We start from the raw sequence: 15,010 nt of genomic DNA, 5'->3' as shown, positions 1-15,010 counted from the left end.
AATTCAAAATCGGCTAGTGTGGAAAAGTTGTGACTTGGCTTGAATAAGAAACGTGCAAAAGCATTTTGATCTGAGTCGACATCTGTTCTGGCAAGAGGCCTAAAGTTTCACTTTTTAAGTGAAAATAACGAAACCTATGAAGATGCTCCGATCTAGTTAAAATTATGTCAGGATGTCTTAAGGTGCGTACACACTGGGGTGATTTTGTATAATATCGTGGGAAATATGGTCGCTAAGAGACCATATTGCCCACGATGGGAGTGTGCACCGGCGATATATCGCTGGGTGCGCGCTCCCGTTTTTACCCCTGTAGTAGCCAGCACTGGCATACCATATACATTTTCTCTTATTGTAACAGTTACTGTTTTTCAATAACAGACTGCAACAGTTATTTCTTATTTATGTACACAGGATTGTCTATCTTTATATATGCACTGCAAAGAGAGCAGCATAAATCCAATTTCATGTATTTCAGTGACACTGTGTGAAATATAACACTGCATAATGACCCTTAATCAGACCTGATTGCAGTACAAATTTATTCTCAAAATGGGCAAAAAAAATGCTGCACTGCAGGTGGGGCAGATGTACCATGTGCAGAGAGAGTTAAGGTGGCCATACATCAACAGATGTATTGTCCAATCTGTTTGGTTGCAACAAAATCCTGGTAATGGATGAGAGCAAATGACAGTTGACCATTTGCTTTGAAATGCTGGAAAACTGCCAAAAACTGTCATTCAGATATTACAGGTTGAGTATCCCGTATCCAAAATGCTCGGGACAGGAGAATTTTGGATAACGTATTATTCCATATTTTGGAATATTTTAATATTTCAATGATGTATTTTGAAGTATCTTGCATTTATGCTGTATAAACACATAAAATAAACACAAATATATTTTATTACCACATAAAATACACACAAATATATTTTATTTGTTCAAAAAACAAGGTTTCAAAACATGAAACAAAATTTGTGTACTATCTCAGATATTGAATTTGAAGGCCAAGCAATCATTTTCTTGTACATATATATAGTGCCAGTTACATATCATGTCCTCAGTAGTACTGTTACATATGTCCCCAGTGAGTTTTTAGGTAAACAAATTTTTTTTCCCACTTTCTGGAAAGTATGGTTTTCGGAATAATTCGGATAACGTATATTCGGATACGGAATACTCAACCTGTACCAGGTGTTTGTTCCAACCGGCCCAATCTGACAATCGATCTGTAGATGTATGGCCACCTTTTAGATTTGTGTGATTTATTTAGTTTCTGTGCAGGGTAAATACTCCCTAAAAGGTATATTTTCGCTAGCTGTAATCAAGGACATGTAGCAAAAATATACAGCTACAATATAGTTGTTTACAGTATCTGTCTAGTAGAGACATTTTCTCTCCACAGACGATATATGTTCTATGTATGTATGTATGTATAATTGTACTGTATCTATGGGTAATTAATGTATTTTTCTCATAGCATAGAAATCGCCAAATAGACATTTACAGTAACTGTTACTATCATTTGGAAAATTTCATTTCTGTCCTGTCCAGGAGATACAGTTTCTCTGACAGGCATTACGTGTTGTATGTACGTGTGTATAAATGTTTTCGTCGTCAAGGTTGGCACCCAATATTTTAATAAATAACCTAATAAAAGCTAATTTTTAATAACATTTAACTAATCAAGTTGTGCCCCCACAAAAGAGAGAGTTCTTTTCTTTCCTTCTTTGTTACATATATATAGTGCCAGTTACATATCATGTCCTCAGTAGTGCTGTTACATATGTCCCCAGTGAGTTTTTAGGTAAACAAATTTTTTTTCCCACTTTCTGGAAAGTATGGTTTTCGGAATAATTCGGATAACGGATATTCGGATACGGGATACTCAACCTGTACCAAGTGTTTGTTCTAACCGGCCCAATCTGACAATCGATCTGTAGATGTATGGCCACCTTTTAGATTTGTGTGATTTATTTTGTTTCTGTGCAGGGTAAATACTGGCTGCATTTTTTTTTACACTGCAATTTAGATTTCAGTTTCAACACACCCCACCCAAATTTAACTTTCTCAGCACGTTACATCTGCCCCATCTGCAATGCAGCAAATTTGTACTGCGATCAGGTCTGATTAAGGGCTATTATGCAGTGTTATTTTTCACACAGTGTCACTGAAATTCCATTTAGAGTATAAACACGTTCAGGAGAAAACACACAATGTTCACAATTGTGACCATGAAAATGGGTCAATTATCAGGGTTTTTTTCTACCGCCAAAGTCAGTCACTTTGCACTAGGACAAGCTCGTACGGTTTTTTACTATGCTAAAGTATATTAATGAACCGCTCTAAGACATCCTGACATAATTTTAACTAGATCGGAGCATCTTCATAGGTTTCGTTATTTTCGCCTAAAAAGTGAAACTTTAGGTCTCTTGCCAGAACAGAAGATGTTGACTCACATCAAAATGCTTTTGCACGTTTCTTATTCAGGTCAAGTCACAACTTTTCCACACTAGCCGATTTTGAATTTCTCAATTTCAGTTTTTTCACTCCGCCCTACTGTTCATGTTCTTTGAGGGCAGATTTCTCTAGAACCAAATGGCCCAGTTTCACAGGACCAAAATCATTCGAAGCCCACTCAAGTACTTCAATATGATACTGGTTTCATGAAAATGGATCAGTTGGTTCCGAAGGTATAGCCGGTCCGCTCTCTGCCCAGCTGTCTATGGCTGTCACTTCCGCCCAGTAGTGGCTGTCCCCCAGTTACCGTGAACATGTATTCCTCCTTGGCAATGAGCATGTAATCCCACATGGCAACGAGCATGGAACCCCTGGCAATGAGCATGGAACCCCTGGCAATGAGCATGTAGGTAAGCAGCACTTGTGTAGCATAATTGTTTTATAGGCATTATGGTGCTTGGCACAATACGTGATGGACATTATGATATGTGGTTTATCATGTAATGGGCATTATGGTGTAAATTTTAATGCACGTCTTTGATGTGCAATGTCCCTGTTAATGAATAATAATGAATGAAGCATATTGTGAATTGTGGCTTAATCTGTGTAGCATTATGTGAATTAGTTCTCAATACGTGTGGCATTATGTGAATTTTGGCTCATTCCGTTTGGCATCATGTGTAAGGGGCAAGTATAATGGGGTCTAGTATTTTGTTGCATAATGTGTAGAAGTTGTATATGGTGTGGTACGCTACACTCAAGGACACGCCCTCTTTTGAGTGGCCACACACCTTTTCCGGTGCGCACAACTACATCCTTCACTTTTGTCTCCAAGGTGGGCCTGTGTACGTTAAACGCCAGGGCCTATTTTTATTCCCATTCCCACCCTCTCTCTGCTCTCCTCTCTCTCTCTCTGCTCTCTTAGCTTGTACACTGGCACCACTAACACCCCCCCCCCTCCCGCTCCCAAACCCTCTCCTATCATGGTGCCCCTCCTGTCATTTTCTCCTGGATCTGCCCCTGAATACCACCCATCTCGCAAAAAATCTAGGACCAATTTTTAGGTGATATTTTATTGCTATCATTTAGAGAGCTGCACAATTCTACATTTGAGGAGGCAGCATACCTCCTGATTGTTATTATATTAATGGCCTACTTCAGCCATCCCAACAGTTCTGATAATGAGAGAACCAGGAAGGAGTGCCTAAAACAGAGGAGCTCCATTAGGGGAAACAATTGGTAATTGAAAGTAAACCCGTTAACTAGGAGCATTGCTTCATCCCTTTTGTCACTAAGGACTAGTAGTGGGACTTGACCTAAATACTGCAGATGTTTAAATGGTGCGATAGAGATTTAGCTAAAGACACGTTCCTTATTGTTGCTCTCACTCAGACAGTGCCATAGTCAGCCTTTCATATGAGGATGAGCGAAGAAGGCAAAATGTTAGATCTGAAACATGATGCATGGGGCTCTGGTAACTCCTCTCCATGGGTAAGAAAGAGGTTAATGGCTGCACAATGCAGTCACACTGATTTCTGAGTTACAAAGAAGGAAAGGCAGATAGCAAGGGGTAATCAGGGTTTGAACTGTCAGCATTGCATCAGCCTCTGGGGAGTATGGGGCTTGCTGAGCCCCTAGCTGTTCAATAGATCATCATTGACTGATATTACAATATCCTCTAGGTGATTACTGTTTCATCCTCTAACAGAGTACTGGTAAATATAAATTCTCCTGTGAACATACACCTTCTAACGAAAAGCTTTTTCAGAGCCAGTTTAAAGGGGCATTATAGAAACAGACACTGTGGGTGAAATGTGATAGGATGAGAGAATCAAACTGGTTTTGCAGTGTAAATGATTGCAGCTTTAAAAAAACCTGGAGATTTCTTACCAAATTTCTCACTTTCTGATTCTCTCATCCTATTACATTTCTGTGTGTGTGTGTGTGTGTGTTTTGCAGAAGCAACTCTTTCGTTGGTACTGTACATACCACTTATATCAACCAGTGCATGACAGTGGGCATAAGGTCGACGTTCTCAAGACCCCCTTCCTGCCTTCTCCAGTGTGCTCACTGGGAGAGTGCTATCCCCACAACATGGAGACATATATATTCTCTAGAATAATAAGCAAGAGCGCTCCATAGTGCAATATATTTGTTAAATCAAGTTTATTAAAGGAGAATATGGGATATGGAGCAAATCACGTACCGAGGGTAGTTCAAAACACCACAAGTAAACAGCATAAATCTCTGGTTTTACAAATATATTGTACTATGGAGAGCTCTTGCTTATTTTTCTAGAGAATTGCTTGAACCTGTGGGACTCAGGACACCTGGTTGGTGGAGGCTGAGAGTTGCTGGTTCCAAGCGCACATATCTCCAGCAAAGCGAAGATTGAGGATACTGATACTTGTAAGGTTATTTTAGCGCACTACCCGTTTGTTTTTTAAATGTACAACATAATGGTTGTACAGTTATTTTATTGTTGCCACATGGTTTTGCCCATTTTGAGAACAAACTTGTCTGCGACCAGTTCTGCATTGGGCCCTAAGTCTCTTTGTACATGTTACATTTGCCCCACCTGCAGTGCACATGGATATGCCCATTTCAGAAAGATTTTGCTCTTGCAATCAGGCCCTCAGTTGGTTGAATGGCTACATGTGCACAGAGGACGTACCTGGTGACATTTGCGGTCTAATGTTCTGTTACAGTATGTATACAAATGGTAATCATCACATATTAAAATAGTACAATACTGGAAAGAGTGGTGCCAAGAGAGAATATTCTTTATTTCAACTGTGTCTGGGCCCATATTAGCTCTGTATAATACAGACAGCATTGTCATTTTGTCTATACGGGTGTGGTATGTGACTCCGAAAGTCGGGATCCCGACAGTCATTATCCTGACGTGGGGATCCCGACTGCCCAAAGTCAGACCGAATGGCGAGTGCAAAAAAGCCACACTGCGGGCACGTTGGCTCGCTACGCGAGCCACCTATTCTATTCTCCCTCTGTTTTTGACAGTCGGGATCCCGACGTCGGGTAAATGACTGTCGGGATCCCGACTGTTGGGAACCCGTCCGGCACCCGTCTATACAATACAGGCAACATGTATCTGATCTGTACACATCGCTGGTAAGGGCTATTATCTCGTAGCCTTAAATGGCCTCTGACTAGATCGCTTAGAAAATGGCCTGAAATCGCCCTGTGTGTAGGCCATTTAAGGCAACATGATAATAGAACTTACCACTATATCTAAGTTGAGAGCCACCCAATCAGGCACCAATCAATTGGTGCCTGCCCATCACTCAGCTGCCCCATACTCTCTCAGCAGTGTGTCTGCTCTGTTGAAATATGGACGGTTGCAGGTATGCCTTAGATCAGCACGCTGGGTACACTGCAGACCGGTTGTGGGTACTTGAAAATAATATAAGTAATGGCGCAAGAAGTCTACTAAGGGCGCAACAAGTCTCCCGTTGCCATGGAGGCGAACTGGGTTGCATCACAAACTTCTGGTTCTGTCTTTTGCCCAGCCAGCAATCCACTGGGAGCTACCTGGGTTACCCTCATACAAATAAACTCGCGCTGCACTCCGACGGATAAATGATGGCCAGCCTCCTAACAGTGGGAGCAGACTGTCACCTCAGCATTCACCAGCCCCATGCTGACATGGGTAGAGGAAGCAGCAGCAATAATCAAACAGGTGTTACAGGCATTAGCAGGAACCCAGGAGACAGAATACAGCCAGTGGCCAGACATAGGGGGGCTCGATTTCTGACTGCACACCACCCCTACACTACTAGGTTTAATGTATGAACATGCATACCGCTCACTGGGAGAATGGGTGGGGATTTATGAGAGGAGGTGATACTCATAAATGACAAGTCTAATCAAGGGCTACAGGAGAGCAAAAAGTTGGAAACCGCTGCCTTAGATCACTGATGGTGACACAATTTAAAAGCAAAATGAATTACTTGCAGTCTCACACAGTACTTTAGCATAGTAGTATCTAGATTGGCTGTGCTGTGATTGACAGCGTCAAGCAGGATCCATATAATTAGTTTTTAACAACATTGGCAACTAAGTGTGTTCTTATAGAAAGTGTTTACAGCAGTTATGTATTTTAGACACTAGATGGTGCTATAGGATAATTAGTCAGTGCTAGACAGCAACAGCTAAGAAGAAGGGCATGTTTTGCTTAATAATAGACTAGAGTATGGGCGCAACTACCAGAGTAGCACAGGTAGCCCCTGTTATGGGACTCTGCAGCTTAAGGGTATCACCAGGGGCCCTCAGCTGCCAGGATTCATGTAGCGGTTATCTATGCTGCTCTCTTTTGCCATATACTTGCTTACCAGCAAGCAGGGAGTTTAATGAGCTGTGAGACCACTTAGACTGCAATGCACCTGAAAACCCAGAATGCTATGCGTGTATTCTATGGCTCTGCATTTGACCAAGCTGAAAGAGCATGCACAGCAAACAGGTAAAGGGCATAGATGGATAGATAGAAAATTATTACATGAGACAGAAGGCCTATTAGCGCAAGTGTGACCATTCGAAGGGCCTATATTATAACATTTTTGTGACGATAAGTATCATCTGTTATTGCTGCTAGTTGCAGGCAACAGATGAATTACCCAAACAAAGTATCATTAAATTAATGCTGGGAAACTACCTCTGAGAAAAGGATATTAAGGCTAAGAGTCTACAGTACAAGGATCTGGATTAGAATACAATTATCTAGAAATAGTCTGCCACTAGGATAGACAAGAAAATACCACCCAGACTCGTGTTTTGGTTCTACATCAATGTAATGTCTTTATTCTAGATTTGGATAACCCCACCCATGGTAGATTTGGATAACCCCACCCCACCCATGACCTACAGCCCACACAATCTCTAGACACTCCTCTGTATGAATTGGTACCTGAAAACAGGGGCTGGCTGGCAACTTTTAGCCTAGGGGGCAAGTCCAGAGCACTGGCCCATAATCAGCCAAGTCACCGTCGGAAGGAATGCTTTTGCGCGCCGAAAAATTAGGGGCGTGGCCTATCATAAGGGGCGTTGCCTGTACCATGATTGTATTGTGTACCTGCAGATTGCACATTTTAGCGAACCTTGTAATACCCATTACACATAAAGCCACATGCCGTAATGCCAATTACACATTATGCTGAACACCATGATGCCAGTTACACATTACGCCCAAACACTGCGATGCTAATTACTCAATACACCGCACACTGTGATGCTAATTACACATTATGCTGCACACCTTGATGCCCATTACACCCCATACTGTGATGGCAATTACCCAATGCTCCCCACACCGTAATGTCCATTACGCCCCATACCATGATGCCCATTACACCGCACAATGTGATGTCCACAATGCCAGATATGCCCCCACAGTGCAAGATATTCCGCCACAGTACCAAATACACATGTGGCATCCCAGAATTGGGGTACCACCTTTTGTGCCACAGAATCGTTGGTGGCCAGGGCTGCCTAAAAATGCACAGGATTTCAGGGGGTTTCTAGGCAACCAACCTGCAGCAGCAAGGAGGGACTTTAGGACCTTGCAAGGTGCTGGGAGAAGCAGGAAGTTAGAGACCTGCCTGTTGCTGGGCAGATTTGAGTGTAACAAGTTTGCTGTGTGCAGTCAGAGGAGCCAGGAAGGCAGTCTGCAGTGTGTGCCCAGAGAGTAAGGAGTGAGCAGTGCGCAGGACATTGGAGAGGGAGAGCCCCTGCTGTGTAATGAGTAAGCAGGAGGACTGAGCAGAGCTGAGAGAGAGATCCCAAGCGGAGCAGCACGTGGGGAGTGTTCTGCAGTGACCAGCGTCTGCAGGGAGAAGGTGCCCAGACTGACAGTAGGGACCAGATAGAGAGGACCCCAGCATTGTTTGGCAGCATAAGGGCAGGAGGGCCTGTGCCTCACAGCAGGGAGCCAGCAGAGTGTTGCAGCACATGGAGTCGTGACTGGCAGGAGTCAGCAACAGGAGCTGGCAACAGAGCCTCAGGTACCCTGACACTGCCCCACTCACACTTGCCACCCACCATTACCCCAGGAACTGTCCTGCTATGCCCGCACTGACAAGCCCTTGCCCTGTTTCAATTAGGGCCTGTACTTCCCAAGTCCTAGTCCTGTAATCACAGCCTGAAGGCTGACTGGGCCATTTATTGGAAACCTTTTATTTGAGTCACACGCAGTATTGGACACCCTTTGCCCTGGATTACAAATTCTGCATTACAGTAGTTGCTACTTCAATTACGGTGCACCTAGGCCTAACAGGTACCTTGTGCTATTGTAGAACTGCGCAGTTCAGGGACTTATTATTTTCAGCCTGGACACTTATTGTTATTTATGCAAGGTATAAATGGCTGCATACTATTGTCATTCATTTGAAAGCTATTGCATTTCTTTTTGATGGTTTGAATTGTTTACACTGTAATCATATTGCATAGTGATCTGGGTAACGCAGTATACCGTGCGAATTGCGGCCTGCAGGCATTACAGGTGGCCCCATCGCGCACGGTATTCTCTTTATAGAACATTATTATTCTTTTGTCATTCATTGCACTTGTTGTGTGAATTTGTTCATTCTTTGGCGTGTAGTATATTGTGTGAGGTGCGGCCTATGGTGCCACAGTGGCCCCATTGCGCACAATATCATATAGGTGGAACATTCTTAGATCTGTATTCATAAACTGCCGATTATCATTCTTGTTATTGCATTGTTTAGTTATTTTCGTAGCGGTGATCTACAGTCCTTTTTGCTACCAAAAATAAATCCTTTTGATCACCGTCCTCACGTGTGGTGACCATTCTGTGTAGTTGTGTTGGGGTATTGTCTTCCCGTGGTGCCTTTGTCCCTCCGCCCTCTGAATTGCAGGCGAGTGAAGCAGTCCGGTAGCAACCAAGCAGTGCCGAGAGGAGAACAGGAACATCAGGTAATGGTCACACACCTGCACGCAGTCTGACAACATCACACTTGGCGTCACGAACAGGATTCAGCGATGTCAGACTCAGACCTAATTGAGACAATGAACCGCCTGATGGCAGAAATGACGTGTAACATGTTCCGAATTACACAAAAAGTAGAAGAACTCGGCAGAAATCAAGAAAGAAACCGACGCAGTAAATGGCGTCAAGATCGTGACACAAGGAACCGTCCGTGGCGGGAGGTGACCCGAGAATCGAACCGACGACCCACCGACAAGTATGATCTACAAGGCCAACCGATTTGCAGAAGGTGCCACCAGAGTGGGCACATTGTGAGGTACTGCCCAAACGCCACCTCCAGACAAGAGGATCCCGAGGCAAGAGGCAGACTCTCAAGAGAAGCCCCAAAAACCATAGTGCAGAACCAAGTCCGAGTGAATGTGCCATCCGACGCTGTGGATTGGCGAATCAGAACAAGAAAGTTAACAGGCCAAGTGATGTGGTTTAACGTAGCACGTGGCTATGGGATTATCCGAAGAACAGATAATGGGAGAACCGTATATGTCCACTATACGGGCATCCAGAAGACCCATCGGAATGAATGCTTCCGGACCCTAGCAAATGGAGAGTGGGTCGAATTTGAAATGGCAAGTGGAAGGAGAGGCGTCAAGGCCATTAACGTGACAGGCCCCGGTGGTGCTGCGGTAAGAGGCAACAGAGACACAGGCCAGAGTGAACGCCGACGCTTCACGCATGACTGTGATGACCCACACAGCCACCGGCCATATGGTCAGCAGAACCAAAGGGAAAGAAGACTACAGGAAGGTCTTGGCGAGACTGACAGGCCTAACACGAATTCTCTGCGACCTGAGCAGATGCCAAGACCACCAGAACCTAAAGTCCCCAGGAAGAGGGAATGGCTGGAAACGAGCCAGAGACCAGTCGTGATGACTCAGAACGAAACAGAGCAGCAGTGCATGGAAGGTGTGGTTAGGCCACAATTTTCTCCAGAGCAGAAGCGTGCTGCTACACAGGGAATGGAAGATGCAGATAACGGAAAAGCCAACCCTCGACTGACAGATGTTGAAGCGACAGACCGAGGAAAGGGCAGTGAAACCGTGCATCACGTGGCAGCGGAAGAAAGGATGGACCGCATGGAACCGAAGGGCTCAGAACCCATTATGCCACCGTCTAAACCCAATGTCCCTACAGAGAACCCAAAGGAAGTCGAGAAGGCCGAAGCCCAGTCTAAGGAAGAGAGGCCTGGAAGTGAGTATGAGTACACAACGATTTCGAGTGAAAAATTCCTATTCTTGATGCAACAGGCCATCAACAGGTCCAAGAAAAGGCAGAGAGAGGAAGCACGTGCTCAATGCCGACCGCATGCAGTGATTTAAGGTGCAGTCGAAGAATACTGTTGAAGAATGGGAGAGAAGACTTGCCTGAGGCGGAGGAGCAGGGAACCCGGGGGGGGACATGCCTCTGCACAACCCAGGCCCCATAGTTGACAGGCTTTTACCAGGCTTAGGTAACCCGCCCTGAATGTAATTGTAAAAAATGTATTGATGTAATGCAGAAATTTGAAAATGTTTACAGTTTATAGGTGACGTTAATTGTTAATGCTTTGTTCTTTAACAAGAGACTGTACCAGGACTTTAGTTGTCTCCGACATAATGCCCGCGGACTGGCATTCTTCCAGCGGGGAAGCATGTGGCATCCCAGAATTGGGGTACCACCTTTTGTGCCACAGAATCGTTGGTGGCCAGGGCTGCCTAAAAATGCACAGGATTTCAGGGGGTTTCTAGGCAACCAACCTGCAGCAGCAAGGAGGGACTTTAGGACCTTGCAAGGTGCTGGGAGAAGCAGGAAGTTAGAGACCTGCCTGTTGCTGGGCAGATTTGAGTGTAACAAGTTTGCTGTGTGCAGTCAGAGGAGCCAGGAAGGCAGTCTGCAGTGTGTGCCCAGAGAGTAAGGAGTGAGCAGTGCGCAGGACATTGGAGAGGGAGAGCCCCTGCTGTGTAATGAGTAAGCAGGAGGACTGAGCAGAGCTGAGAGAGAGATCCCAAGCGGAGCAGCACGTGGGGAGTGTTCTGCAGTGACCAGCGTCTGCAGGGAGAAGGTGCCCAGACTGACAGTAGGGACCAGATAGAGAGGACCCCAGCATTGTTTGGCAGCATAAGGGCAGGAGGGCCTGTGCCTCACAGCAGGGAGCCAGCAGAGTGTTGCAGCACATGGAGTCGTGACTGGCAGGAGTCAGCAACAGGAGCTGGCAACAGAGCCTCAGGTACCCTGACACTGCCCCACTCACACTTGCCACCCACCATTACCCCAGGAACTGTCCTGCTATGCCCGCACTGACAAGCCCTTGCCCTGTTTCAATTAGGGCCTGTACTTCCCAAGTCCTAGTCCTGTAATCACAGCCTGAAGGCTGACTGGGCCATTTATTGGAAACCTTTTATTTGAGTCACACGCAGTATTGGACACCCTTTGCCCTGGATTACAAATTCTGCATTACAGTAGTTGCTACTTCAATTACGGTGCACCTAGGCCCAACAGGTACCTTGTGCTATTGTAGAACTGCGCAGTTCAGGGACTTATTATTTTCAGCCTGGACACTTATTGTTATTTATGCAAGGTATAAATGGCTGCATACTATTGTCATTCATTTGAAAGCTATTGCATTTCTTTTTGATGGTTTGAATTGTTTACACTGTAATCATATTGCATAGTGATCTGGGTAACGCAGTATACCGTGCGAATTGCGGCCTGCAGGCATTACAGGTGGCCCCATCGCGCACGGTATTCTCTTTATAGAACATTATTATTCTTTTGTCATTCATTGCACTTGTTGTGTGAATTTGTTCATTCTTTGGCGTGTAGTATATTGTGTGAGGTGCGGCCTATGGTGCCACAGTGGCCCCATTGCGCACAATATCATATAGGTGGAACATTCTTAGATCTGTATTCATAAACTGCCGATTATCATTCTTGTTATTGCATTGTTTAGTTATTTTCGTAGCGGTGATCTACAGTCCTTTTTGCTACCAAAAATAAATCCTTTTGATCACCGTCCTCACGTGTGGTGACCATTCTGTGTAGTTGTGTTGGGGTATTGTCTTCCCGTGGTGCCTTTGTCCCTCCGCCCTCTGAATTGCAGGCGAGTGAAGCAGTCCGGTAGCAACCAAGCAGTGCCGAGAGGAGAACAGGAACATCAGGTAATGGTCACACACCTGCACGCAGTCTGACAACATCACACACATATGCCCCCACAGTGCCAGACACAAATGCCGCCACAGTGCCAGATATTCTGCCACAGTGCCAAATACGCATATTCCTCCACAGTGCCAGATATGCCCCCAGAGTGCCAGAGACACATATGCCCCCACAGTGCCAGAGACACATATGCCCCCACAGTGCCAGAGACACATATGCCCCCACAGTGCCAAAGACACATATGCCCCCACAGTGCCAGAGACACATATGCCCCCACAGTGCCAGAGACACATATGCCCCCTCAGTGCCAGAGACACATATTCCCCCACAGTGCCAAAGACACATATGCCCCCACAGTGCCAGATATGCCCCCACAGTGCCAGAGACACATATGCCCCCACAGTGCCAGAGACACATATGCCCCCACAGTGCCAAATACACATATGCCCCCACAGTGCCAGACACATATGCCCCCACAGTGCCAGATACACATATGTCCCCACAGTGCCAGATACACATATGCCCCCACAGTGCCAGATACACATATGCCCCCACAGTGCCAGATATGCCCCCACAGTGCCAAATACACATATGCCCCCACAGTGCCAAATACACATATGCCCCCACAGTGCCAGATACACATATGCCCCCACAGTGCCAGATACACATATGCCCCCACAGTGCCAAATACACATATGCCCCACTGTGCCAGATACACATATGCCTCCACAGTGCCAAATACATATATGCCCCCACAGTGCCAGATATGCCCCCCACAGTGCCAGATACACATATGCCCCCACACAGTGCCAGATATGCCCCCACACAGTGCCAGATATGCCCCCACACAGTGCCAGATATGCCCCCACACAGTGCCAGATATGCCCCCCACAGTGACAGAAACACATATGCTGGGGTGAGGGAGGGGGGGGGGGGGAGAGCGCTTACCCACTCGCTAGCTGCGGGCCGTGCTGCGGCTGGATCAGCTTCTCCAGCCCTCCTGCGCTGGCCGCGGCTTCCAGAACACGGCCGCGGCTACAGGAAAATGGCCGCCGGCCTCCTGCACTGAGAACATGTCCTCAGTGCAGGGGGCCGGCGGCCATTTTCCTGTAGCCGCGGCCGTGTTCTGTAAGCCGCGGCCAGTGCAGGAGGGCTGGAGAAGCTGATCCAGCCGCAGCACGGCCCGCAGCCAGTGGGTGGGTAAGCGGCCCGGGGGGCATATGGCACTCTGCCCCCCGGCCCAGCCCGCCCCTGCCTGAAAATCACAAGGAAGGGACTTACATGTAACCTAACAAAGATAAGATCAGTTTTTATAACTATGATAGGTACTTGTGTAGTTTCATGGCGCCGTGCTACTTCCGGGTTCTACGCTCGCCACAAACTATGTTTAAAAAAGTAACTTACCTCCATGCCAACATGGATAGTTCATACCTCCACTATCCATGTTGGCATGGAGTTGATTTTAAATAGCGTGGCAAGCGTAGCGAGCCACCGAGCCCGCAGCGTGGGCGAGCGAAGCGAGCCCCGCAAGGGGACTCGGACGCACGGAGCCATACTGGCGCCGTAAAACTACACAAGTACCCTATGATACTAAAACTTGAGGGGAATCCCATAGTACATTATAAACATACATATTGTGATGTATGTAATATACTGTATGTGCTGGCTGGTTATCTATGCTGTGTCCTGGGCTACACACAGACTGCACACACTGGGAAATTCATTAGATGGTGAGCCGTGTTAAGCAATTCGCAGGCTTGCACAGGCAGGATTTCACTCTGGCTGGCCGCCGATTACCTAATCGCAGGATTCTGCAATTTAGCAACCGTGCAATCAGGTCTGAATAACCCTCTAAGTGTGGATATATATATATATATATATATATATATATATATATATATATATATATATATATATATATAATGGTCTGTCTCCTTTCCCCCCTGTGATAATATACACAGTACACTGCCTGTGCTGTGCAGCACTCTCACCCTCTCATGAACTGCCACACGGGTCATTTGAAGACACCAGTCCCTTCCACTGGTGATCGGGCTCTGCTCTGCTGGGAGCGCTGCTGGTGCTTTAGGAGGCCCGGGCTGGCAGCTTTGCGCAAGAGGGTGGCGGCCTCCTGTTCCTCAGTAGGTGGTCCGATACTGCTGGCAGGTGGCACCAGGGGGTAGAAGGGGGTGTCTAGCAGCAGGCAGAGAGGGGAATACAGGACATGGAGTATGAGGCAGAGAGTCTACCCAAGCTCTCACAGTCACTAGGAGTGCTACCTTGCGGCATGAGCCGCACACTGCGCACTGCCCGGCTGTCTCTCTCCATGCTGCAGGAGCAACTTCAGTACTTTTAGTGCTCCCTGCAGATGCAGCTGGCCCTGGCTCCTCCAAGCCACCG

The sequence above is a fragment of the Crinia signifera genome, chromosome 6 (genome assembly GCF_055691185.1).
Source record: "Crinia signifera chromosome 6, ASM5569118v1, whole genome shotgun sequence".
NCBI lineage: Eukaryota > Metazoa > Chordata > Amphibia > Anura > Myobatrachidae > Crinia > Crinia signifera.
Note: the sequence above shows the minus strand (reverse complement) of the source record.